The following is a 27431-nucleotide window of genomic DNA, read 5'->3' as shown; positions in this document are numbered from 1 at the left end:
GAAATGTTCCCACAAAGCAGGTTTCATTTAACAATGTTCGGTCTGGCCTCTCTGTGACTCCACATTTAACGTGGATGATCTCAGCTACCCTCTGAAATGGCCCAACAAGCCATTCAGTCGCAGCAAACCACTGCGGAAAAGAATAATAAAACCAGCGAACCAGCCAGCAACAATCTGGGCAGCGGACACGACAAAAGGCAGATCCAGACCAATCCACCCTGGAAAGCCTTCCTCACAAACATCTGAGGACTTCTGCCAAATTAGGGCGCGCTGACCCACAGATTAATCAAGCAACACATCAGCCTGACCGAGTAATATTCACAGAATCATTCCTTACAACAGACTCCTCCGTCACTAACCCGAAGTTACGTCATGTCCCACTGGCAGGACAGACCTACGACACAGGAAGGCACAGTGGTATACAGTCAGGTGGAAGTTGCCCTGGCTGTCTTGAACATTTGACTCTGGTTCCCACGAAGTCTCATGGCATCAGCTCACACATAGAAACATAGAAAAACTACAGCACAATACAGGCCCTTCAGCCCACAAAGTTGTGCCGAACATGTCCCGACCTTAGCGATTACTAGGCTTACCTATAACCCTCTATCTTACTAAGTTCCATGTACTTATCTAAAAGTCTCTTAAAAGACTCTATCGAATCCGCCTCCACCACCGTTGCTGGCAGTCAATTCCACGCACCCACCACCCTCTGAGTGAAAAACGTACCTCTGACATCTCCTCTGTACCTACTCCCCAGCACCTTCAACCTGTGTCCTCTTGTGGCAACCATTTCAGCCCTAGGAAAAAGCCTCTGACAGTCCACTTGATCAATACCTCTCAACATCTTATACACCTCTATCAGGTTACCCCTCATCCTTCGTCTCTCCAAGGAGAAAAGGCCGAGCTCACTCAACCTATCCTCATAAGGCATGGCCCCCAACCCAGGCAACATCCTTGTAAATCTCCTCTGTACCCTTTCTATGGCTTCCACATCCTTCCTGTAACGAGGCGACCAGAACTGAGCACAGTACTCCAAGTGGGGTCTGACCAGGGTCCTATATAGCTGCAACATTATCTCACAACTCCTAAACTCAATTCCTCGATTGATGAAGGCCAGTACACCATACGCCTTCTTAACCACAGCCTCAACCTGCACAGCTGCTATGAGCGTCCTATGAACTCGGACCCCAAGATCCTTCTGATCTTCCACACTGCCAAGAGTCCTACCATTAATATATTAGAAAGAAACATAGAAAAACTACAGCACAAAACAGGCCCTTCGGCCCCACAAGTTGTGCCGAACATATCCCTACCTTTTAGGCCTACCTATAACCCTCCATCCTATTAAGTCCCATGTACTCATCCAGGAGTCTCTTAAAACCCTATTGAGTTTGCCTCCACCACCACTGACGGCAGCCGATTCCACTTGCCCACCACCCTCTGTGTGAAAAACTTCCCCCTAACATTTCCCCTGTACCTACCCCCCAGCACCTTAAACCTGTGTCCTCTCGTAGCAGCCATTTCCACCCTGGGAAAAAGTCTCTGAGAGTCCACCCAATCTATGCCTCTCAACATCTTATATACCTCTAATAGGTCTCCTCTCATCCTACGTCTCTCCAAGGAGAAAAGACCGAGCTCCCTCAGTCTATCCTCATAAGGCATGCCACTCAATCCAGGCAACATCCTTGTAAATCTCCTCTGCACCCTTTCAATCTTTTCCACATCCTTCCTGTAATGAGGCGACCAGAACTGAGCACAGTACTCCAAGTGGGGTCTGACGAGGGTCTTATATAGCTGCATCATTATCCCCGGACTCCTAAACTCAATCCCTCGATTGATAAAGGCCAGCACACCATACACCTTCTTAACCACCTCCTCCACCTGCGGGGCCGATTTTAGAGTTCTATGGACCCGGATCCCAAGGTCCTTCTGATCCTCTACAGTACTAAGAGTCTTTCCCTTTATATTGTACTCCTTCATCCCATTTGACCTGCCAAAATGGACCACTATGCATTTACCTGGGTTGAAGTCCATCTGCCACTTCTCCGCCCAGTCTTGCATCCTATCTATGTCCCTCTGTAACTTCTGACATCCCTCCACACTATCCACAACACCTCCAACCTTTGTGTCGTTGGCAAACTTATCAACCCATCCCTCCACTTCCTCATCCAGGTCATTTATAAAAATCACAAAGAGTAAGGGTCCCAGAACGGATCCCTGGGGCACTCCACTGGTGACCGACCTCCATTCAGAATATGACCCATCTACAACCACTCTTTGCCTTCTGTGGGCAAGCCAGTTCTGGATCCACAAAGCAATGTCCCCTTGGATCCCATGCCCCCTCACTTTCTCAATAAGCCTTGCATGGGGCACCTTATCAAATGCCTTGCTGAAGTCCATATATACTACATCTACTGCTCTTCCTTCATCAATGTGTTTAGTCACATCCTCAAAAAATTCAATCAGGCTCATAAGGCATGATCTGCCTTTGACAAAGCCATGCTGACTATTCTTAATCATATTATACCTCTCCAAATGTTCATAAATCCTGCCTCTCAAGATCTTCTCCATCAACTTACCAACCACTGAGGTTAGACTCACTGGTCTATAATTTCCAGGGCTATCTCTACTCCCTTTCTTGAATAAAGGAACAACATCCGCAATCCTCCAAAACCTCTCCTGTCTCCATTGATGACGCAAAGATCATCGCCAGAGGCTCAGCAATCTCCTCCCTCAGTAGCCTGGGGTACATCTCATCCTAACATGGGACAAGGAAAATTTAAATTATAATAGCAAATGACTTTTGGCTTTATCCACATGGTTTTGAGTAATAAACATCCATTGCTCCAACAGAAAATCAAGTTATGTGGTTTCATTCTTTTAAAAGTATATCTGTTTTGGAATTCATGGACTGTGAGTAAGGCCAGGAACAGGTTACAGGGGTAATTCAGAATGAAAATGTTTCAATCTCTAGAGAAATGTCCAACAGGCCACTGAGACAATGTAAATACACATAACACCAGCGTACAAGTACATATACACACATGTACCTGTGTACACGTATGTGCACACGCACACATGCATCCATCTGCGCGCGCGCACACATATACACATGCACGCACACACACTCGTACATACGCACGCACTTGTACGCACATATACATGTGACAACCAAGTTGGGCAATGTTCTGAGATAACTTCAAGTTGGACTTTAGGCCTGGGACTTGGTTTCAAGACCGATTATAGACACTCTCAGGTATCTGCTTAACAGTCATTTTGTTAGTACTATGTCTCAAAAGATTACACAGTAGGTACATATCCCTTAGGCATGATACCAACCTCTCTCTCTCAAGAGTCTAACACATACTGGCCAGCATCAGTGGGACAATCATCATCCATGTCATATATTAGCATATCTCATTGTCAACGATACTACCAGAGAGACTTTAATAACTCATTCCCCACATCCACCAATTGACAGAGTCTGCAACTTCAGTGTGGCACCGAGATCAACATTGCTGCATCAACATTTCCCACTCCAATTACAATGGTCAATGTTGACACAAAGCTGGGACAGCAGGAAGGGAGAGATACAGGAAGTGCACATCCTATGCCAAGATCTTTTAAATAAGTGGGATTGGACCAGGGTTTAAATCCACCTCAACCTACCACAGTTTTACAGAGGAATTTTCACCACAGGATCTGACAATATTCAAACAAATATTTTGGAGATCGAAGATCAGCCAATCAAAAGGCAAAGATTAAGTCCTAGTGGCCAGGAATATAAACCCAGAGGGCAGGAGTTTACAGCCTCACTTGTCCTGAAACCATAAAATCCCACCCGAGGTCAACGGACCTTCCATTGTCCACCCCTAACCCACTGTGATTCCCATGATGGGCGGGATGGTAAATCTCTGGACAGTATCTTTAAACTGTAACATTGAGACACAAGATTCAAGCATTGGAGGAAGTTGGTAAACTTTGTTCCCAAGTAGGGCAGAGATATACACCATAGCTCCATAGAATAGTCCGAGATTTGATTATTAGAAATACTGAGTGAGAGGAATCGGCGAAAATCCTAGACCTGCACAAACATTCTGTCCTGAGGCAAGTATAAACTCAAATTCTCAAAGTTAATATGGGTCAAAGAACAAAGGACAAAAAAGGACAAAGAAAATTACAGCACAGGAACAGGCCCTTCGGCCCCCCAAGCCTGCACCGACCATGCTGCCCGACTGAACTAAAACCCCCTACTCTTCATGGGACCACGTCCCTCCATTCCCATCCTATTCATGTATTTCTCCAGACGCCCCTTAAAACTCACTGTCATATCTGCTTCCACTACCTCCCCCGGCAGCGAGTTCCAGGCACCCACAACCCTCTGTGTAAAAACCTTGCCTCGTACATCTCCTTTAAACCTTGCCCCTCGCACCTTAAATCTATGCCCCCCTAGTAATTGACTCTTCCACCTTGGGGAAAAGCTTCTGACTATCCACTCTGTCCATGCCTCTCATAATCTTGTAGACTTCCATCAGGTCTCCCCTCAACCTCCGTCGTTCTAGTGAGAACAATCCAAGTTTCTCCAACCTCTCCTCATAGCTAATGCCCTCCACACCAGGCAACATCCTGGTAAATCTTTTCTGTAGCGTCTCCAAAGCCTCCACATCCTTCTGGTAGTGTGGCGACCAGAAGGATGTGGAGGTTTTGGGGAGGGTACAGAAAAGTTCAACGAGTTGATCGAGTTGTTTCCTCGATTTTGGGTTTTGCTCTCCCATCGAAGTAAACAATAGGTCCGTCCATCAAAAGGAATCAAAGATCAACTTTTGGACAAACGCTGCCATTGCTGAATGCAACAACGGTTTACGGAAAGCATTGCCCAGTGGATGGTTGGAAAGCTTTGGAATCATCTCAGTTGCAATCCAGTCAGCAAATTGCCTTAAAATCAAACTGACAAAAATCAATCATTTCAATGTCGCGATGTAGGAATGCAGCATTTTTTTGAGCTGCTCAGCGCTAAATCAAAGTGGTTTCATTACAAAATGAAAGGAAACCCGGCTCCGCTCACTACTGGGGTCATCCGGTCCTTCTGAAAGTCAATAGGTTTTCGGCTGGGTCGCTGAATTTCTCGTGGTGGGAGCTACCATGATGGGGCCAGGAAATCCCGGCCCATGGTATCAACGGGGAGGCGGTGGCGTAGTGGTATTGTCAGTGACCCAGGGTAATACTCTGGGGATCTGGGTTCGAATCTCACCCCGGCAGATGGCGAGATTTGAATTCAATAAAAATCTGGAATTGAAAGTCTAATGATGACCATGGAACCATTGCTGATTGTTATTAAAAACCCATCTCGTTCACTAATGCCCATTAGGAAGGAAAGCTGCCATCCGTACCTGGTCTGGCCTACATGTGACTCCAGAGTCACATCAATGTGGTTGATTCTTAAATAGCTTCAGGGATGGGCAACAAATGTTGCCAGCGATGCCCACATCCCATGTACTAATTTTTAAAAATTCTTAATGATGGATCGTATTTAGGTATTGGTCACAAGTAGTCTTACATTAACACTGCAATGAAGTTACTGTGAAAATCCCCTCATCGCCACACTCCGGCGCCTGTTCGGGTACATCGAGGGAGAATTTAGCATGGCCAATGCATCTAACTAGCACATCTTTCGGACTGTGGGAGGAAACTGGAGCACCCGGAGGAAACCCACGCAGACATGGGGGAAACGTGCAGATTCTGTTCTTTGCCAATGAACTATTACATTTTACATATTCACCGGTGGGCAGCACGGTGGCACAGTGGTTAGCATTGCTGCCTCACAGCGCCAGGAACCCTGGGTTTGATTCCCGGCTTGGGTCACTGTCTGAGCGGAGTTTGCACATTCTCCCCGTGTCTGCGTGGGTTTCCTCCAGGTGCTCCGGTTTCCTCCCACATTCTGAAAGACGTGCTGGTTAGGTGCACTGACCCAAACAGGCGCTGGAGTGTGGCGACTAGGGGAATTGCACAGTAACTTCATTGCAGTGTTAATGTAAGCCTTACTTGTGACTAATAAATAAACTTTTACTTTAACTTTTGCAGAGGACAAAACACTGGGACAAAATCAATCACATCATCTATGCATCAAATAAATGCCATTGAACCCACTCCAGTTTCTAACTTGCATCAAGGACTTGCAAAGCCATTATCATTCTCCCGTGAGCATATTTAAGTTTAAGTTTATTTATTAATGTCACAAGTAGGCTTACATTAACACCGCAATGAAGTTACTGTGAAAATCCCTAGTCGCCACACTCCGGTGTCTGTTTGGGTACACTGAGGGAGAATTTAGCATGGCCAATGCACCTAACCAGCGCGTCTTTTGGACTGTGGGAGGAAACCCATGCAGACACGGGGAGAATGTGCAGACTCCACAGACGGTGACCCAAGCTGGGAATTGAACCCAGGTCCCTGGCGCTGTGAGGCGGCGGTGCTAACCACTGAGCCACCGTGCATATTCATGGCTCTCTGCTTTAAAAGATCCAGCTGTTTATTTTTTGTATTCGTATCTAAACTGTGCTTGAGCAAACAGCTCGTGACAACTGCTCAAAAGATGCAGGAAAGGCAACTTCTCAAGAAAACAAATATCACCAAACCCTCATGACCGCTCACCACTGGAGTGTTGGCAGCTGGTGCACAAAGATTATCTCCAGCTCCTGGTCTGAACATTTGCTCAAATCCATTTAAATAACTGAACTAATGAACCATCGGCTGCCAAAAACCAACCTCGGCAAAGCTCAACACACATGGCCCAGCGGAATTGCCAGCCAGACAATAACCTGCAAGATGCTGAAAGAGTCTGGATGACTATCTAAGCCAGGATCACACCTTAGTCACAGCTGCATTTCAATACTCATCTCTAAAAACTTAATTATCAGTGACTAAACCACGCTCCCTCATTAACCTGCTCGTTGTTAGTTCTGGCCTCTGCAGCTCGGTGCCATATATGGAGAAATTCAAATGCAAAAGAATCAGACAATCGCAGACCAGGATTCTCACTACTGAGCCACAGGGGATTCGGGCTTCCAGCACGTCCCTTTGTGGTCACAGCAGGGATCAAAATCAGTAGAGATTCAACCTCTTCTTGCTCCCATTAAATTGCTAAATACACAGACATACTGCACACATCTGTACCTACTGCACAGTCTGTGGAATTCTTTGCCGCAGAAGGCTATGGAGGCCAGGTCACTGAGTGTCTTTAAGACCGAGATAGATAGGTTCTTGATTAATAAGGGGATCAGGGGTTATGGGGAAAAGGCAGGGGAATGGGTATGAGAAAAATATCAGCCATGATTGAATGGCAGAGCAGGCTCGATGGGCCGAGTGGCCTAATTCTGCTCCTATGTCATATGGTCTTACGCACACATCTGCACCTACTGGGCGGCACGGTAGCACAGTGGTTAGCACTGCTGCTTCACAGCTCCAGGGTCCCGGGTTCGATTCCTGGCTCGGGTCACTGTCTGTGTGGAGTTTGCACATTCTCCTCGTGTCTGCGTGGGTTTCCTCCGGGTGCTCCGGTTTCCTCCCACAGTCCAAAGATGTGCGGGTTAGGTTGATTGGCCAGGTTAAAAATTGCCCCTTAGAGTCTGAAGATGCGTAGGTTAGAGGGATTAGCGGGTAAATATGTGGGGGTAGGGCCTGGGTGGGATTGTGGTCGGTGCAGACTCGATGGGCCGAATGGCCTCCTTCTGCACTGTAGGGTTTCTATGATTTCTACTGTATACACCTGTACCTACTGCACAATCTGTTGTTGACTGACAATGGGATGTACATTTCAAAAGGACTTCATTGGCTTTGGGATGCCCTGTGGTCATGAAAGTACAAGTACAAGCGTTTCTTTTACTCACAATGTGGAGATGCCGGCATTGGACTGGAGTGAGCACAGTAAGAAGTCTCACAACACCAGGTTAAAGTCCAACAGGTTTATTTGGAATCACGAGCTTTCGGAGCGCTGCCCCTTCATCAGGTGAATACGCTGGCTCCGATCTGGTGTTGATTAACACCAGAGTACTGACATTTTTTAACAAACACATTCCTTGGAACTGGCCTATTGCTACAATGAGTCTCATAATTGAGACTATCTGCACAATTATTGAATTGGGTGCAATCTTCGCCAAGGTGCACAGAGTGCTGGATCAGGCAGGAAAAGCTGTGTGAAGCTCCCGGCTTCACAGACATCTTTCGCCTGATTTAACGCCACTCTGTGCAATTTCAGAGTGCTGGCGAGGATCATACAGCCAGCTGGAGGGGCGTGGCCTAAACACGCCAGCGAAACCAGGATTCTGAAATTGGGAAGGGGGGGCCTGATCCCAAAGTTTAAATTTAAGCCCCCTTCACTGAGATCAGGGCCCCCCACAAGGAGATTGGGACCTTCAACCCCCAACATTGGGACTCCCATGGAGATCTGGGCAAACATCGGGGTGATTCAATTCTGTCGCCACACCCCCCCCCCCAACCCCCCCAGAAGCATCAGTAATATATGATAACATATTCAAATTTATGTAAATCAGTTTCACTCCCAGATAGAGGTGTCATTGGTGAGGGGGGGGGGGGGGGGGGGAAATCTCACTGTCACAAATGCTATTTCTAGTTGCTCACAAGATTTAGCAGTCATTCTGTGATTTGAACCCTCCTTCAGAGTCCTCCTCCACAGACACCAGCTGTCCATGTTGGTCGCAGAGTATCTCCTCCCCCCCCACCGCCATAAGAAGAGGGAGCCAACCCAGAGATGTGAAACCTGGGAGGAGGTGACTGAGGAGGTCAGATGTGTTGGGCTGGTGAGAAGGGAAATGGTGCCAATACCGGGAAAGGCTCAATGACATAATGAGGACAGCCGAGGTGAGTTAGGCCTCAGGTTGTGTCAGAGTGCTACAGAGCACACTCCTGAATGCAGAATTTGGCTAGACCTCAAAGGCATCATGATTGAAAAAGGATATAGCTATCTTTGATGCTGCCATTGTACATTTAAAGCTTTGGTTGTAGGACGGGTGGGTGGCAGAATGAGCACAGCAGCCCAGCTGGCACGCACTCAGCTAATAACAAATAGGCAGCTTGCCATTAAACAATCTGAAATTGTTAACAAGTGCACTGTCAGACATCTTCCCAGGAGAAGTGAGACCATGATGCTCATCTCCCTCAGATCTTTACAGCCCTCAGAGGTGGCTAGGATCAAAATATAACCCTCAACAGTGTACCCCACAGTTGAGAAAAGGCCTCCAACTCATCTGATTTTAAAATGGAGTTATACTCATTCAAATAAGCTATTGTTATCCAAGTTGGGACATGCCCCTTTAAGAGGACAGGTCAGCTGACCTGGGTCTCAAGCTCCACCCTGGGTGGAGCTTGCCTAGGCAGTTTTGTGCTGACTGTGCTAGGAGATAGACATCTTAATAAACAGTTCCTGTAGTTTACTGCCACTAACCTCGTGGTCTTGTATTAGTTTTATATCCGACCTCATACCGAATAGCAATTCCCAGCAGGATCAGATCTACTGACTGCTAAGCTGAGACTCAGACCTGCCCTAACAAGCTGCCCCTTAAAAAGAATGAGGACCACACATGGCGTGAACCTGACTTTAAAGGCGTATTATATATTATTGCAGTCAATTGGGTCATTAATGGCCTTAATTGACATTTACATAATGCAGATGGAGTTCCGACTTTTCAGCCCACCTGCCTGCCGTATTATATCAAACTGGTGCAATGATGTCCGGAACCCTGCCCAACTACATCATGCCCATTGTACAGCTCCGGGAACGCTCCAGATTTGGAAGTGTATTATTCTGCCCCATATCTTGTCATTGTGAATATGTATAACCATGTGCAGAAATCCACAGAGCAACATTTTAGAGTAGAATAGAATTATAGTACAGAAGGAGGCCATTCGGCTCATCGAGCCTGCACCAACAACAATCCCACCCAGGCTCTATCCCCATTACCCCACATATTTACCCGGCTAATCCCCCTGCACGAAGGCGCAATTTAGAGTGGTCAATCTACCAAAACCCGCACACCTCTGGATTGTAGGAGGAAACCGAAGCACCTGGAGGAAACCCACGCAGACATGGGGAGAATGTGCGAACTCCACACAGACAGTGACCCAAGCCGGGAATCGAACCCGGGTCCCTGGCGCTGTGAGGCAGCAGTACTAACCACTGTGCCACCATGCATTGCAATGCTATGTTTTACAAGGAGCAAGTCAAATCAAATGTTGACCATCAAAACTGCTAGTTTAACCAATTCAAGGTGGCTTGGGGCAGGGGGAGGGGGGGTGTCAGATAATTCTGAATTTGTCACTTGTTTGCGATTAATCAATTGGGAGTAAAGATCCCCAATGCAACGAGGTGCATGTGTGAGTAACAGTAGCAGTTTTAATTTATTGTAAGAGCTGTACAGTGAGTGAGTGGGATGGGAATGATAAAGATGTTGCCATTTCAAGCACTGCAACATGACAACACAGAAAATGGACGCTAATCGTTTCCAGCTTAGAGTTATTTTCAGAAAAGCTATTAAATATGAGTCAAATATTGGCATATTGCGGTTGTCCAGTTACCGGCATTTCCAGCTGTTACACATGCACACATGCCTGACATTTGTGATTTATCTGCAAAAAGGCTGTCGCCACAACAACAGTCGGTGCACGTCAAAGTAATTCCAGACATGTTGACAAATTTGCATTAATGCAAAACAGTAGACAGAGGATTTCCTCTGTTCCCTCTAGGTGTCTAATAATCACCACCATTCTGACCTGGGGACAGAATTTCCGCATTAAACTAGCTCACATCCATAGGAAAGATACAGCATTTTGTAAATCAATCAGACATTGGAAAATTGGTTGTGTGCTTAATGTTCAGAAGGATGTTTCCTTAGCAATATTCAAGCAGGCAGCGAAAATAAAGGGAGATTTTGGAACACCTCCAATGGGCTAGCGTACGCAAGACTTCAAATTCAATTTGACAGTTCTGAAATAAATAACAGCCAGGCAACACAAAAGGTGTTACCATGATGGTTGCTAGTCAAGAATTAATTCCGAGCTGGCATTCCCAAAACAAACTCCCGTACAACGTCGGCAGAAATTCGAATTATGAAGGGTTCCCTAATCAACAGCTCACCTGCTGAGGCAGCCCTCCTTATTAATTTTTACACAACAAACAACATTCTTAAAAATATGTAAAGCTGAGTCAAGGTGGTTGCAAAGCGTCGCCCAAGCTCCAACTACTTAAACAAAGCTTTGAAAATGCAACGCTCCAGTTAAGTGGCACGCTGGTCAAAAACCAGTTCAGCCTCAAGTGCACGGGCATTGCACAGAATCCGGTTCAGCTGATGCTCCGAGTCCTGGAATTGTTTCTCTCAAGTAATTCCAGACCTACTGCATGCATATCCCCCTGTCAGCATGGCGATACTCCCACATGTTTTTAGTGTGATGTATACACACACACCCACACCATACTACAAAGCAAGCCTCGAAAACTAAAGGAACAATCTTTTGCTGAACATTTAGGGCTACTGGTTCAACCAACAGCACTTTGCACAGCACTCTTTCCTACATGTCGAATGCAAACACAGTGTACTCACTTCATTCCTTGTCCACATTCAAACCAAGAGAAGAGAAGAGTGGTACCACAAATCAGGAAAAAAAAGCATCTCACTCCCAGGGCAATTTCCCTTCCATCTGAGTGCTACACCAAATTGCTGACCTAATTGACTTCCAGTTTTGTATCACTGCAAAAGCGAAACTGTGTCAGCGTGATGTTAAAAATGAAAAGACAAACCAATTAAACTCCACTTTAAGGTTAGTCTCTCTTTGGGATCCTCTTCCCTTTCAGTATTTAGGAGAATGTTTACACAGTAACTTCATTGCAGTGTTAATGTAAGTCTACTTGTGACACTAATAAATAAACTTAATCATCTATTTCAACCTACAAGTACATACATTGATAAAAAATTTGATTTATCTTCAAAACATTTAATGTATAAAAACATTCAATGTATACCAGATAGTTGATTCTTCAACCAGTATAGACAATACGTTTTATTTCATTGATTCTTGGGATGTGGCCATCATTGACTAGGCCAGCACTTCTTGTCCACCCTGAATTGCCCTCAAGAAAGTGGTGGTGAGCTGCCTTCTTGAACCACTAGGGTCCCTGTTGTGTAGGAGTCCTTACAGTGCTGTTAGGGAGAGAGTTTCAGGATTTTGACCCAGCAACAGTGAAGGGATGGTCAAGTCAGGATGGTGTGTCGCTTGGAGGGGAATTTCCAGGTGGTGATGTTCCCATGTATCTGATACCCTTGTCCTTCTCGCTGGTAGTGGTCATGGGTTTGGAAGGTGCTGCCTAAGGAGCTTGGATGAGTTGCTGCATCTTGTAGATGGTACACACTGCTGCCAATGTACATAGATAGTGGTGGGAGTGAATGTTTGTGGCAGGAGTGCCAATCAAGCGAGATGCATTTTCCTGGATGATGTCGAGCTCACTGAGTGTTGTTGGAGCTGCACCCATCCAGGCAAGTGCAGAATATTCCATCACACTCCTGACTTGTGCCTTGCAGATATTGGGCAGGCTTTGGGAATCAGGAGGTGATTCTGAGCCTCTGATCTTTTGTAACAATTCATTTACAGGATGTGGGCATCACTGGCTAGGCCAGCATTTATTGCCCATCCCCAATTGCCCTTTAGAACGTGACCGTGAGCTGCCTTCTTGGATTGCTCCAGTCCCTGAGGTGTAGGCACATCCATAGTGCTGTTAGAGAGGGTATTCCAGCATTTTGACCCAGTGACAGTGAAGGAACTGTAATGTATTTCCAAGTCAGGACGGTGAGTGACTTGGAGGGGAATCTCCAGGTGGTGGTGGTGTTCCCAGGTATCTGTGGCCCTTGTACTTCCAGACCAGTCGTTCCCAACCGTTTATACGTCATTGCACAATTCTACTATTAAAAAAAATTGAACACACCTCCTATTTTCTTGTCTTCTTCCTTTTCTGGGAACTGCATTTTTAACCTCTCCCTGTGTCTCTCGCTTCTCCCAGGGTCTGGGAGAAGGGTCTTTTGCCCAGGGTATGGGCCTTTTTGAGTTTTCACTTTTACTGTGGGTGCATGGGACTTTTGTCTTCAGCTCCAAGTCCCGTTGGTCATCCGCATGGGCCCGACCAACATAAAAAATCTAAACTGCGCATGTGTGGCTCTTTCCTAACCGGCGCATGTGCAGGAGGCCTAAGATTCGATAAGAGCTGAAGACAAAGGTTAATTTAGTTTACTTACATGAATTTTGAATCATTTTAAATCTTCTTTTCATGGCAAACTTGGGGCGTATTCAAGGCATGAGAACCACTGATCTAGGTGGTAGTGGTCATGGGTTTGGAAGGTGCTGCCTAGGGAACTTTGGTGAGTTCCTGCAGTGCATCCTATAGTTGGTACACACTGCTGCCACCGTTCGTTGGTGGTGGAGGGATTGAATGTTTGCGAATGGGGTAACAATCAAGCAGGCTGCTTTGTCCTGGATGATGTCGAGCTTCTTGAGTGTTGTTGGAGCTACACTCATCCAGGCAAGTGGAGAGTATTCCATCACACCCCTGCAACAAATGGTGGATAGGCTTTTTTTTGGGGGGGGGGGGGGGCTCAGGAGGTGCTTTACTTTCCGCAGGATTCCTAGCCTTTGACTTGTAGCCACAGTATTTATTTATATGGCTAGTGTAGTTCAGTTTCTGGTCAATAGTAATCCCCAGGATTTTAATCGTGGGGGATTCAGCTACGGCAATGCCATTAAGTGTCAATGAGCAATGGTTAGATCCTCTCTTGTTGGAGATGGTCATTGTCTGGCACTTGTGTGGCGTGAACACGTCTGGATATTGTTCAGATCTTATTCTATTTGGACGTGGACTGCTGCAGTATCCGAGGAGTTGCAAATGGTGCTGAACATTGTGCACTCAAATGCGAACATCCCTATTTCTGACTTTACGATGGAAGATCTTGTAGCCATGATATTGATATGGCTAGTCCAGTTTGATAGCAGAATACTATGGATGGTTGAGTGAAATAAATAAAAATGCTAGTAGTTACACCTGGCAGCAAGTGTGGAGAAAGAGAGTTAACATTTCAGGTCAATTACCTTGTAAGAAGTTAAAGATGTTGCAGTTTTCAAGCATAGAAAATTCACATCTCAGACCACCATTCAGCCCATCATCTCTGTGCCAGGCACAGAAGAGTGTTCTGGTTTAATCCCACTTTTTAGCTCCATAATCCTGTTGGTTATTGCATTTCAAGGGCAGTTCCAAGTATTTTTTGAACATGAGGGTTTTTGCTTTTTATCACTCTTTCAGACAATGAGTTCCAGAACCTCCACCAACCTCATGAAAATAATTCTCCTCAAACCCAACCACCGGTAATAGGCCTTCCCCTCTCACAGAAATAGGTCCATCCTATCCACCAGATCTCGGTTCCTCAATGTTGTGCACCTCAATTTAAATCTCCCCAGCTCAGTCCCAAAAACACAAAGTTAACCAAACAAGTCTTTCTTCATAGCAAAACAATCTATATTCTTGCAACATTCTTGTAAACCTCCTCCACCCTTTCTCTCGTGCAATCACATCCTTCCTATAATGCGGTGACCTACCAATTGTACGCAATACTCTAGCCGTGGCCTAACTAATGTTTCATCTAGTTTTAACTAGTGTTCCAGCATAGCCTCCCTGTTCTTATCCTCTATGCCTTGACCATAAAAGAATGTATCCCTAGACCTTCTAAACCACCTTATCTACCTGTTCCTGTACATTCCAGATCAGCGGACATGGATTCCAAGATCGCTCTGTTCCTCTCCACTTCGTTATCCCACCATTTTATTGTGTATTCCCTTGCCTTGTTTGCCCTCTTTGTAGGGCGGCATTGTTAGCACTGCTGCCTCACAGCGCCAGGGGCCCAAGTTCAATTCCGGTCTGGAGTGTGAGGGAAAAACGGAAGTAGGTCGGGCGCGGGGTGACCTGGGAAAGGACTGTGTAGTTTTTTTTTCAATAAGTGCGCGGGAGGTTTAAAAGCAGGCCGCACTATCCAGCGGGCAGCGGAGTGAGCAGGGAGCAGAGTGAGAGCTGGAGGGCTTTGGCTCAATGGGCTTCGGCATAAACAGGCAGAGGCAGGGTAGGTTCTGTTCTTCGTTCTTCGAGTAATTTAAAGAAAGGGGTAACTATGAGTGGGAGGCCAGTTTGTTGCTGTTGATGTCGGATGTGGGAGTTCATGGAGTCGCCCAGCCTCCCGGAAGTCCATATCTGTGCCAGGTGCGTCGAACTGCAGCTCCTGAGAGACCGCGTTAGTGAACTGGAGCTGCGCCTCGATGACCTTAGTCTAGTCAGGGAAAATGAGAGGTTAACAGAGAGAAGCTACAGGCAGGTCGTCACACCAGGGCCACGGGAGGAAGACACGTGGGTCATGGTTAGGAAGGGTAAAGGTCACGTACCAGAGAGTACCCCGGTGGTTGTCCCCCTTAACAGTAAGGGATGGGTGACAGACAGGAGAGAGGAGGGGAGAGAGCAGTCAGTGATGGGATCCCCTGTGGTTGTCCCCCTCCAGAATAAGTATACCGTTTTGGATACTGTGGGGGGGGATGACCCTCCAGGGGTAAGCCACGGTGACCGGGTCACTGGCACGGAGTCGGGCTGTGTGGCTCAGAAGGGAAAGAGGGGGGCTGTGAGAGCAATAGTAGTGGGGGGTGCAACAGTTAGAGGCACAGACAGGTGGTTCTGTGGGCGCGAACGAGACTCCAGGATGGTAGTCTGCCTCCCTGGTGCCAGGATCCTGGGTGTCTCTGAGCGGGTAGGAAGCATCCTAAAAGGGGCGGGTAACCAGACAGACGTCATTGTCCACATTGGTGCAAATGACATAGGCAGAAAGAGCAGGGAGGTCCTGAGAGAGCAATTCAGGGAGTTGGGTAGTAGGCTGAAAAGCAGGGCCTCTAGGGTAGCGATCTCTGGACTACTCCCAGTGCCACAAGCTAGTGAGGCTAGGAACAGGGAGATTGTACAGCTGAACGCGTGGCTAAAGGACTGGTGCAGGAGGGAGGGTTTCAAATTCGTGGATCACTGGGAACCCATCACAAGAAGGATGGGTTACACCTAAACTGGAGGGGCACGAATATCCTAGCTGGGAGTTTTCCTACTGTGGTTCGGGTGGGTTTAAGCTAATGTGGCAGGGGAGTGGGGATCAGAACAATAGGTCAATAATCATAGAGGCTGGGGCCAAGGTTGGGGCAAAGACAAGGCTATCTAAGAGGAAGAGCATTCTGGGGGAGGATGACCTCAGTGGGCCTGGAGGTCTGGAGTGCATCTGCTTCAATACAAGGAGCGTCACGGGCAATACAGACGAGCTTCTTGGCCTTTTGGCTAAGATCAAGTGTAGTATGAAGAGGATGCTGCACTTGGTTGAGGTCATTGGGTCACATTTAAGCTTCATATGTTTCATATGAAGCAATTTTTAAAAGTGGCATCTCGGCCTTTTGGCTAAGATGCAAATGAGATCAAGCCTTGGAGGAGGAAACCTCCCCCTCCTCCAATCAGCTTGGCTCATGTAGATCAGACCCAGGACAGGGTAATTTGGTCGCTTGACCTGTCTTGCCGGCCTGGATCGGAGATGTCTCGACCTGTTGAGACTCTGAATTGGACTTGATTTGATTGAATTGGAAAAGTATTTTTTAAAAATACAGACGAGCTTAGAGCCTTAATGCTTGCGCGGAACTTGGATGTGGTTGCAGTGACGGAGACTTGGTTAAAAGGACAGAACTGGCAGCTGAATATTCCGGGGTGTAAGTGTTTTAGGTGAGACAGAGGAGGGGCTAGGAGAGGTGGGGGAGTAGCAATGCTGGTTAGGGGGCATATTACAGCGGTACAGAGGGTGGACAATTTGGAGGGGTCAGGTAACGAGTCACTGTGGGTGCAGCTCAGAAACAGGAAGGGCGCGGTCACTATGCTGGGGGTATACTACAGGTCTCCCAACAGCCCACGGGAAGTTGAGGAACGGATATGTAAGGAGATTCTGGACAGGTGCAGAAAAAATAGGGTTGTTGTAGTGGGAGACCTTAATCTCCCTTGTATAGACTGGAAATCGCTTAGGGCTGGGGGCCTGGACGGGGAAGAATTTATAAAATGCATACAGGAAGGTTCTTTGGAACAATATTTTGACAGTCCAACTAGAGAGGGGGCTATACTGGACCTAGTACTGGGGAATGAGCCCGGTCAGGTCATCAAAGTTTCAGTGGGGGAACATGTGGCAAATAGTGACCACAATTCTGTAAACTTTAGGATAGTAATGGACAAAGATGAGTGTTGTCCTATGGGTAAGGTACTGAATTGGGGGAAGGCTAACCAGAGCCAGATTAGGCAGGATTTGGTTGCTGTTGATTGGGAGAGGCTGTTCGAGGGTAAATCCACATCTGGCACGTGGGAGTCTTTTAAGGAGCAGTTGATAGGACTGCAGGACAGGCATGTGCCTGTAAAGAGGAAGGATAGGAAAGGTAGGATTCGAGAGCTGTGGATAACCAGTGAAATTGTGGGTGTAATCAAAAAGAAAAAAGAGGCATACGTGAGGTCCAGGCAGCTAAAAACAGATGGAGCACTGGAGGAATACAGAGAAAGTAGACAAGAACTCAAACAGGGAGTTAGAAGGGCAAAAAGGGGTCACGAAATGTCCTTGGCAGACAGGATTAAGGAGAATCCTAAGGCATTTTATCCATACGTTAGGAACAAGAGGGTTGTTAGGGAAAGAATCGGACGTCTCAGGGACAAAGGAGGGGAATTATGCTTAGAACCAAAGGAAGTATGTGAGATCCTAAACAAATACTTTGCATCAGTATTCACAAAGGAGAGGGACATATTGACTGGTAGTGTCTCAGAGAGATGTGTTGACCCGTTAGAAAAAATCTCAATTACAAGGGAGGAAGTGTTAGGTTTTTTAGGAAACATTAAGACAGACAAATCCCCAGGGCCGGATGGCATCTATCCTAGACTCCTCAGGAGGCAAGAGATGAAATTGCTGGGCCTCTAACAGAAATCTTTGTCTCTTCGCTGGACACAGGTGAGGTCCCAGAGGATTGGAGGATAGCAAATGTGGTCCTGTTATTTAAGAAGTGTAGCAAGGATAACCCGGGTAATTATAGGCCGGTGAGCTTGACATCCGTGGTAGGGAAATTGTTGGAGAAGATTCTTAGAGATAGGATATATGCGCATTTAGAACTGAATAATCTCATTAGCGATAGACAGCATGGTTTTGTACGAGGGAGGTCATGCCTCACAAATTTGGTTGAGTTTTTTGAGGAGCTGACAAAAACGATTGACGAGGGAAGAGCCGTGGATGTCGTCTATATAGATTTTAGTAAAGCGTTTGACAAGGTCCCTCATGGCAGGCTGGTGCAAAAGGTTAAATCTCACGAGATAAAAGGTGAGCTAGCTAGATGGGTGGAGAACTGGCTTAGCCATAGAAGACAGAGGGTAGCAGTGGAAGGGTCTTTTTCCGGTTGGAGGTCTGTGCCTAGTGGAGTTCCGCAGGGTTCTGTACTGGGACCTCTGCATATATAAATGATTTGGAGGAAGATGTAGCTGGTGTGATCAGTAAGTTTGTGGACGACACGAAGATTGCTGGAGTTGCGGATAGTGATGAACATTGTCAGAGAATACAGCAGGATAAAAATAGGCTGGAACATTGGGCGGAGAAATGGCAGATGGAATTTAATCCAGATAAATGCAAAGTGATGCATTTCGGTAGATCTAATGTAAGGGGGAACTATACAATAAATGGCAGAATCATCAGGAGTATAGACACACAGAGGGCCCTGGGTGTACAAGTCCACAGATCCTTAAAGGTGGCAGCACAGGTGGAGAGGTTGGTCAAGAAGGCATATGGCATGCTTGCCTTTATTGGACGGGGCATAGAATATAAAAGTTGGCATATGATGTTGCGGCTGTATAGAATGTTGGTTAGGCCACATTTGGAATACAGCATCCAGTTCTGGTCGCCACACTACCAGAAGGACGTGGAGGCTTTGGAGAGAGTACAGAAAAGGTTTACCAGGATGTTGCCTAGTATGGAGGGTCTTAGCTATGAGGAGAGATTGGGTAAACTGGGGATGTTCTCCCTGGAAAGACGGAGGATGAGGGGCGACCTAATAGAGGTGTATAAAATTATGAAGGGCATAGATAGGGTGAACAATGGGAAGCTTTTTCCCAGGTTGGAGGTGACGAACACAAGGGGTCACAGGTTCAAGGTGAGGGGGGCAAGGTTCAACACAGATATCAGGGGGACGTATTTTACACAGAGGTTGGTGGGGGCCTGGAATGCACTGCCAAGCAAGGTGATTGAGGCGGACACGCTGGGATCGTTTAAGACTTATCTAGATAGCCACAAGAACAGACTGGGAATAGAGGGATACAAATGAATGGTCTAGTTGGGCACATGAGCGGCGCAGGCTTGGAGGGCCGAAGGGCCTGTTCCTGTGCTGTATTGTTCTTTGTTCTTTGGGTGACTGTCTGTGTGGAGTTAGCTCGTTCTCACCGTGTCAACGTGGGTTTCCTCCCGGTGCTGTGGTTTCCTCCCACACTTCAAAGATGTGTGGGTTAGGTTGATTGGCCATGCTAAATTGTCCCTTAGTGTCGGGGGATTGGCAGGGTAAATAGGTGGGGTTACGGTAATAGGGCCTGATTGTGGTCGGTGCAGGCTCGATGGGTCAAATGGCTTTCTCCTGCACTGTAAGAATTCTATATGCATTACCTCACACTTCTTTGGATTGAATTCCATTATTTGCCACTTTTTAGTTCAACAAACCATTCCACTGACAGCTTTCATCCACATCATCAACCACATGGCCAATTACTTAAACATGCTCCCTATAATTCAAGTCAAATCATTGCTCTGTGCCACATAAACAAGGGATCCAATGCTGAGCCCTGTGGAACCCCATTGGAAATAGCCTACCAGTCATAAAAACGTTAATGGACCATCAGCCTTTGCTTCCTGCCCGAGTCAATATTGGATGCCTTGTACTCTCGACTGCATGGAGATAAAAATGTATTTTAAAAAAGGGGGTTCAGATGGAGGAGAAAGGTCACGGTCCAAAGTTGTTGAGCCCAATCTTGAGTCCTGAAGGCTGTAACGTGCCGAATTGGAAGATGAGGTGTTGCTCCTCCAGATTGCGCTGAACTTTAACAGTTATGTTTATCAAAACACTCAGGTTGCTCAAACATTCTATGGAAAAGGCATGTTTAGAATCAGCCAAAAGGCTCCTTATGGCTGGTGTCTATGAATTAGGTCCCATGATAAGATGATTGCTCATTTACAAGTTCCTCATTCTTCACTTCCCATTGTCAGCAAACCCCAGTGAAAGGGCAAGTAACCAGCTTCCCTCCAGAAATCTCTTTCGAATCGGCAACTTTATAATATTGCATTGCTACAGATTCAAATGGTCAGCAGTTCAATAGTGCAGGGAATTTAATTTAATGAGTATCCCTGCTGAAACCCTGCGCTCATTTCCTTCTGTATAAAAACCTCCATTGGTTGGACCAATCACTAATTTCCTAATCATAGAGTCATAGAGGTTTCACAGCATGGAAACAGGCCCTTCGGCCCAACTTGTCTATGCCGCCCAGTTTTTACCATTAAGCTAGTCCCAATTGCCCACGTTTGGTCCATATCCCTCTGTACCCATCTTACCCATGTAATTGTCTAAATGATTTTAAAAAGACAAAATTGTACCTGCCTCTACTACTGCCTCGGCAGCTTGTTCCAGACACTCACCACCCTCTGTGAAAAAAATTGCCCCTCTGGACCCTTGTGTCCCTCTCCCCTTAAACCTATGCCCTCTAGTTTTAGACTCCCCTACCTTTGGGAAAAGATGCTGGCTATCTACCTTATCTATGCCCCTCATTATTTTATAGACCTCTATAAGATCACCCCTAAGCCTCCTACATTCCAGGGAAAAAAAGTCCCAGTCTATCCAGCCTCTCCTTATAACTCAAACCATCAAGTCCCGGGAGCATCCTAGTAAATCTTTTCTGCACTCTTTCTAGTTTAATAATATCCTTTCTATAATAGGGTGACCAGAACTGCACACAGTATTCCAAGTGTGGCCTTACCAATGTCTTGTACAACTTCAACAAGACGTTCCAACTCCTGTATTCAATGTTCTGACAAATGAAACCAAGTATGCCGAATGCCTTCTCCACCACCCTGTCCACCTGTGACTCCACTTTCAAGAAGCTATGAACCTGCACCCCTAGGTCTCTTTGTTCTATAACTCTCCCCAATGCCCTACCATTAACTGAGTAAGTCCTGCCCTCCTTCAGTCTACCAAAATGCATCAGCTCGCATTTATTTCTAAATTAAATTCCATCTGCCATTCGTCAGCCCACGGGCCCAATTGCTCAAGATTTTGTTGCAATCCTAGATAACCCTCTTCACTGTCCACTATGCCATCAATCTTGGTGTCATCTGCAAACTTACCGCCTAAATTCTCATCCAGATCATTAATATAAATGACAAATAAGTTTTTTTTATTTTATTCGTGTCACAAGTAGGCTTACATTAACGCTGCAATGACGTTACTGTGAAAAATCCCTCGTCACCACACTCCGGCGCCTGTTCGGGTACACTGAGGGAGAATTTAGCATGGCCAATGCACCTAACCAGCACGTCTTTCAGACTGTGGACCCAGCACCGATCCCTGAAGCACACCGCTGGTCACAGGTGTCCAGTTCGGGAAAGAACCCTCTACAACCACCCTCTGTCTTCTGTCAACAAGCCAATTTTGTGCCCAATTGGCTGCCTCACCCTGGATCTTGTGAGATTTAACTTTATGCAACAGCCTACCATGAGGTAACCTGTCAAAGGCCTTGCTAAAGTCCAGATAGACAACGCCAACTGCACTGCCCTCATCTACCTTCTTGGTTACTTACCCCTTCAAAAAACACCTTGGGTCATTAATCACATTAAACACAGAAATACCTGCAGATTATTGGGGTTGATAGCCTTTTTTAAAAGTTGTAATTACATTTATTTTATTAAATTAGTAAACCGTTAAGACGACACTTCTGTGATGTATGTGTCTATATATTGTATGTTGGGGTGTGGACTGCCCCTTTAAGAGAATGGGTCAGGTGACCCCTGGGCTCTTCGCTCTGCCCAGTGTGGGACCCTGTTTGGCCATCTTGGACCTGACTGTGTGAATGAGTGCACACCTTCAATAAACAGTCCCAGTATTGAAGTACTCAAACCTATCTTGTGATTTTTTATGCCCGTTAGTACACCGGGGCAAACATAATGGGTGGGATTTTATGGCCTCGCTCGTCCCAAAACCGTAAAATCCCAAGGTCAACGGACCTTCTCATGCTCCGCCCCTCGCCCACCCCGATTCCCGTGGCGGGCGGGACAGTAAACTCCCAGCCAATAACTTCAGTTTGATATATCTACAATAGTAACGGCACAGTGATAATCCCTGACTATCTTCAGTAGCTTTGTGCAGGCTCATTGCTCAAGGCACAAGATCAGCCACCCCTGAACATGAGCGCACATATCAAACTTTGAGCCATGTCCGAGAAAGCGATGCTCAACTCAGTTCTTTACCTGTTTAAAAAAAACGTGACTTGCAGGGGTGTAAATATGGCACTTTGCAGTTGTTGGTGAAATGTGAAAGGAAAAAATTTGGAAAGCGGGCCTGTAGGATAAACATCTTACTCATGGTTCCAAAACGATAATTTTTTTAAAAACATGTGATAACAGGCCTAGATTCATCTAGACACGATACCAGTCCAAAGATGTGTGGACTAGGTTGATTGGCCGTGTTAAATTAACCCTAGTGTTAGGGGTAAGTAGTGCAGGGTAAGTATAAGGGGTTACGGGAATAGGGCCTGAGTGGGTTTGCGGTCGGTACAGACTAGGTGGGCCGACTGGCCTCCTTCTGCACTGTAGGGATTCTATGATATTCTATGAATCTTTAGCTTCAGAGTAAATTTTTCCCGGTTTGGTTCAAAATTATTCCTGCAATCCTCCTTTAAAGCTTGGCTGAAATTCAAGTTTCCTACACCGAGGATGAGATTTGCCAGTCCCGCCAAAAGCAGCCGTCATCACAGGAGGGATGAGAAAATTTGTAGACCGGCTAAAAGTCCCAAATTCTGGATTCTCACAAGAGGTTTGCACACAATGTTTAACACAACTTCCCTCAGCAGTTAGCTTCTCTGGTCAAGTTCAGTTGCAAATATTTGGACCACTTCTCCACATGGTATTTTTGAATAACAATCTTAAAAACCCACAGCTTCACCTTTGCAGTTGAACATCATCACTGTGCTCCAGGCCGTATGAGCAGAAAGCACTGACATTTGGCACGTCTTTTAAATACAAAGACACTGTTCATACAAACCATAGAATCCCAACAGTGCAGGAGGTGGCCATTCGGCCCATCAAGGCTGTACCGACAACAATCCCACCCAGACCCTATCCCCGTAATCCTACATATTTACCCCGCTAATCCCTCTAACCTACGCATCCTGGGACACTAAGTGGCAATTTAGCATTAACGCTGCAACGAAGTTACTGTGAAAAATCCCTCGTCACCACACTCCAGCGCCTGTTCGGGTACATGGAGGGAGAATGTAGCATGGCCAATGCACCTAACCAGCACGTCTTTCAGACTGTGGACCCAGCACCGATCCCTGGAGCACACCGCTGGTCACAGGTCTCCAGTTCGGGAAAGAACCCTCTACAACCACCCTCTGTCTTCTGTCAACAAGCCAATTTTGTACCCAATTGGCTACCTCACCCTGGATCTTGTGAGATTTAACTTTATGCAACAACCTACCATGAGGTAACCTGTCAAAGGCCTTGCTAAAGTCTAGATAGACAACGCCAACTGCACTGCCCTCATCGACCTTCTTGGTTACTTACCCCTTCAAAAAACATCTTGGGTCATTAGTCACATTAAACACAGAAATACCTGCAGATTATTGGGGTTGATAGCCTTTTTTAAAAGTTGTAATTACATTTATTTTATTAAATTAGTAAACCGTTAGACAACACTTCTGTGATGTATGTGTCTATATATTGTATGTTGGGGTGTGGACTGCCCCTTTAAGAGAATGGATCAGGTGACCCCTGGGCTATTCGCTCTGCCCAGTGTGGGACCCTGTTTGGCCGTCTTGGACCTGACTGTGTGAATGAGTGCACACCTTCAATAAACAGCTCCCAGTATTGAAGTACTCAAACCTATCTTGTGATTTATTTTATGCCCATTAGTACACCGGGGCAAACATAATGGGTGGGATTTTATGGCCTCGCTCGTCCCGAAACCGTGCTTCGGGTCGCTGTCTGTGTGGAGTTTGCACTTTCTCCTCATGTCTGCGTGGGTTTCCTCCGGGTGCTCTGGTTTCCTCCCACAGTCCAAAGGTGTGCAGGTTAGGTTGCTTGGCCATGCTAAATTGCCCCTTAGTCTCAGGGGGATTAGCGGGGTAAATATGTGGGATTACGGGGAAAGGGCCTGGGTGAGATGCTCTGTCAGAGTCGGTGCAGACCCGATGGGCCAAATGCCCTCCTCCTGCACTGTAGGAATTTTATGATCTGAAAGGGCAGGTGTTACGCCCCCTGCAATTGCATGGGAAGGTAGTGTGGGAAAGGGATGAGGTATTGGAGTGAACCCGGAATTTGCAGAGTGAACGGGCCCTTCAGAATGCTGACAGGAGAGGGGAGGGAAGAAGAGTGGTGTTGAAGTGAAGATGAGGGGACGTTGGTGGGGCCGCACCTGGAGTATTGTGTTCAGTTTTGCTCGCCTTGCTACGGGAAAGATGTTATTAAACTGGAGAGAGCACAGAAGAGATTTACAAGGATGTTGCCAGGACTCAAGGGACTGAGTTTTCGGGAGAGATTGGAGAGAGTAGGACTTTTTCTTTGGGAAAAAGGAGACTGAGGAGTGAACTTATAGAGGTGTATAAGATCATGAGAGGCATGGATAAGGCTTGGATAGACTCAGTCTTTTTCCAAGGGTTGGGAAATCGAGAACTAGAGGGCATAGGTTTAAGTTAAGAGGGGAAAGAATTAATGGGAACCTGAGGAGCAACTTTTTTTTTACACAGAGGGTGGTACGTGTGTGGAATGAGCTGCCGGAGGAAGTGGTTGAGGCAGGAACATTGACAACATTTGGACAGATACATGGATAGGAAAGGTTTAGAGGGATATGGGCCAAATGCAGGCAAATGGGGTTAGCTTAGATGAGCATTTTGGTCGGTATGGACCAGTTTGGGCTGAAGGACCTGTCTTCTTGCCGTAGATTTTATGATTCTACGTGTTTGGTGGTAACATCATGGTGAAGGTGACGGAAATGGAGCAGGATGATCCTTTGAATAGAGGCCAGTCGGGGTATTAGGTGAGGACAAAGGGACCCCCATCGTGGTTCCAGGAGGGAGGGGATGGTGGAAGAATTGAGAGAACACACCTATTACTGCTCCTTTTGCCTTTTGTTCCACAACATCATTGCTATTTAACCTTTCCTCCCTCTAATCTATCCCTGATCCTCTCTTTTGTTCTATACAAATGCCCCTTTTCTATCTCTCTTCAGTTCTGAAGTATAGTCATATTGGGTTCGAATCGTTTCTCTCTCTCCATAGATGCTGTCAGACCAGCTGAGTGGGATTTTCTGGCCGCACTCACCCCAAGGCTGGAAATTCCCACTGAGCTCAGCGGACCTTTGTATGGTCTGCCCCTGCCTGCTACAATTCCCGCGGGAAATCTCTGCCCGCTGAGTTTTTCCAGCGCTCTTAGTTTTCATTTCAGATTTGCAGCGCCTGTGTATTTTGCTTTTCCTTTGTCACATTCTCAATCAATTATCAGCAAAGTAATGAAGGAGGTCATTGTCAGTGTTAGCACATGGCATTTACTCACCAATCCTATGGTCAGTTTGAGCTCCACGTGAAACACTCCCAATAAGCTGAATTCCAGAGTCAGGTGAGCGTGACTGCTCTCAGCCCCAAGGCAGCATCTGACCGAACGACATCAAGGAGCCTTTGTAAAATGGAAACAAATGAGAATGGGAGGAAATGTTTCCATAGGTTTGGAATCATACCTAGCACAAAGGAAGATGGTTGGTTTTCATCAAATACAATCATATCAGCCCCAGGACTTTGCTGCAGGTGTTCCCCAGGGTCGCGAAAGAAGTAGCTGCAGAAATAGCGGATAGACTGATTATGATTTTCCAAAATTTCCTGGACTCTAGAACGGTCCCAGCTTATCAGAAATTAGCAAATGTAACATTGCGATTGAAGAATGGCTGGAGCCAGAAAACAGGGATTGATCAATTAACCTGATATCAATCATTGGGAAAAGTCCAGAATCTATTGTAAAGGATGTCTTAATAATGCACTTGGAACATCACTGTGTGACCAGAAAGTCAATGTGATTTTGCAAAAGGGAAATTGTGTTTGATACCATTTATTAGAGCCTTTTGAGGATGTAACTAGGAGGGTAGATAAAGGGGAACCAGTAGATATAGTAAACTGAGATGTCAAAAAGGGTGAACTTCTTGGAACTCTAACAGCATTGGGGATGGACCTACATGAAATGGACTGCAGCAGTTCAAGAAGGCAGTTCAGCACCACCTTAACTGATGAGACCAAAATTTAAACTAGATACCCATCTCCCTGTCCAGTTGCCCAACAGCGTACAGAAGTCAAAACAAGAGAATGTCAGCAGCCAATGTCAGTTTTTTTTATCTTGAAAAGGTAATTTTGGTTGCTTAAGGGGTTGCATTGGGTCAATGACAGGAAACTGTATTATATTTCATTATTACAGTACATTGGCAAATATATATATCGAAAGGGGTTGCAGGTTGCTTTAAGAGCGGATCACCGGATTTGATGGTGATTTCATTAGTATGAGATTCCAGGCAGGAGCTGGCATATTGAAAAAGGAATGTTTTGCTGTACAGCTGGAGTCATTTGAAAAAAAATACATCAAGTCAACAGTCTCCAGATTAAAAAGGGGAGCCCTGGGAAGACAATATATATACTGTACAGTCTCGAGTTGCTAGTGTCTGCAAGAGAAATGGTGGGTCTATTAAGATTCATGGATACCTTGAATGAAGAAAATGTATCATGGAATTCCTATGCTGAGAGTACTTCCTACAAACGAATAGCATTGCCATGAGTTTGTACCAGTTTTTCTCAGTACAATAGGATGTAAAACTTACAATTTGCTGTGGAATTTGGTTCATCCAGCAAAACCAAGAACCAAAACTTACAATGACTTGCTGATTTGAAACAATGTGTGTCAAGAAAGCTGGAATTGACCATCCAAGGTGGGTGTCTATTGCGGGGAATCCAAATGATCATACCTTGGAGAGTTCTTGAACAACTACGCGAAGGATGTACTGGGATAGTCCGGATGAAG

At 46.1% G+C, this 27431-nt stretch overlaps 1 protein-coding gene across 2 annotated transcripts in view; it reads right to left on the bottom strand.

Moving 5' to 3' along the window:
• The window catches only part of atp8b4 (ATPase phospholipid transporting 8B4), a 363747-nt gene that overhangs the window by 298209 nt on the left and 38107 nt on the right, over positions 1–27431 (bottom strand). The window contains exon 3 of one of the 2 annotated variants that reach the window (XM_078241378.1): positions 25929–26048. The exons of the other annotated variant lie outside the window; for it this stretch is intronic. The gene's annotated coding sequence lies outside the window, so the exon portion shown is untranslated. The remainder of the gene's footprint in view (positions 1–25928; positions 26049–27431) is intronic. 2 annotated transcript variants of the gene reach the window in all.

The sequence above is a fragment of the Mustelus asterias genome, chromosome 24 (genome assembly GCF_964213995.1).
Source record: "Mustelus asterias chromosome 24, sMusAst1.hap1.1, whole genome shotgun sequence".
NCBI classification, from domain to species: Eukaryota; Metazoa; Chordata; class Chondrichthyes; order Carcharhiniformes; family Triakidae; genus Mustelus; species Mustelus asterias.
This window is presented reverse-complemented; position numbering and strand designations above follow the sequence as displayed.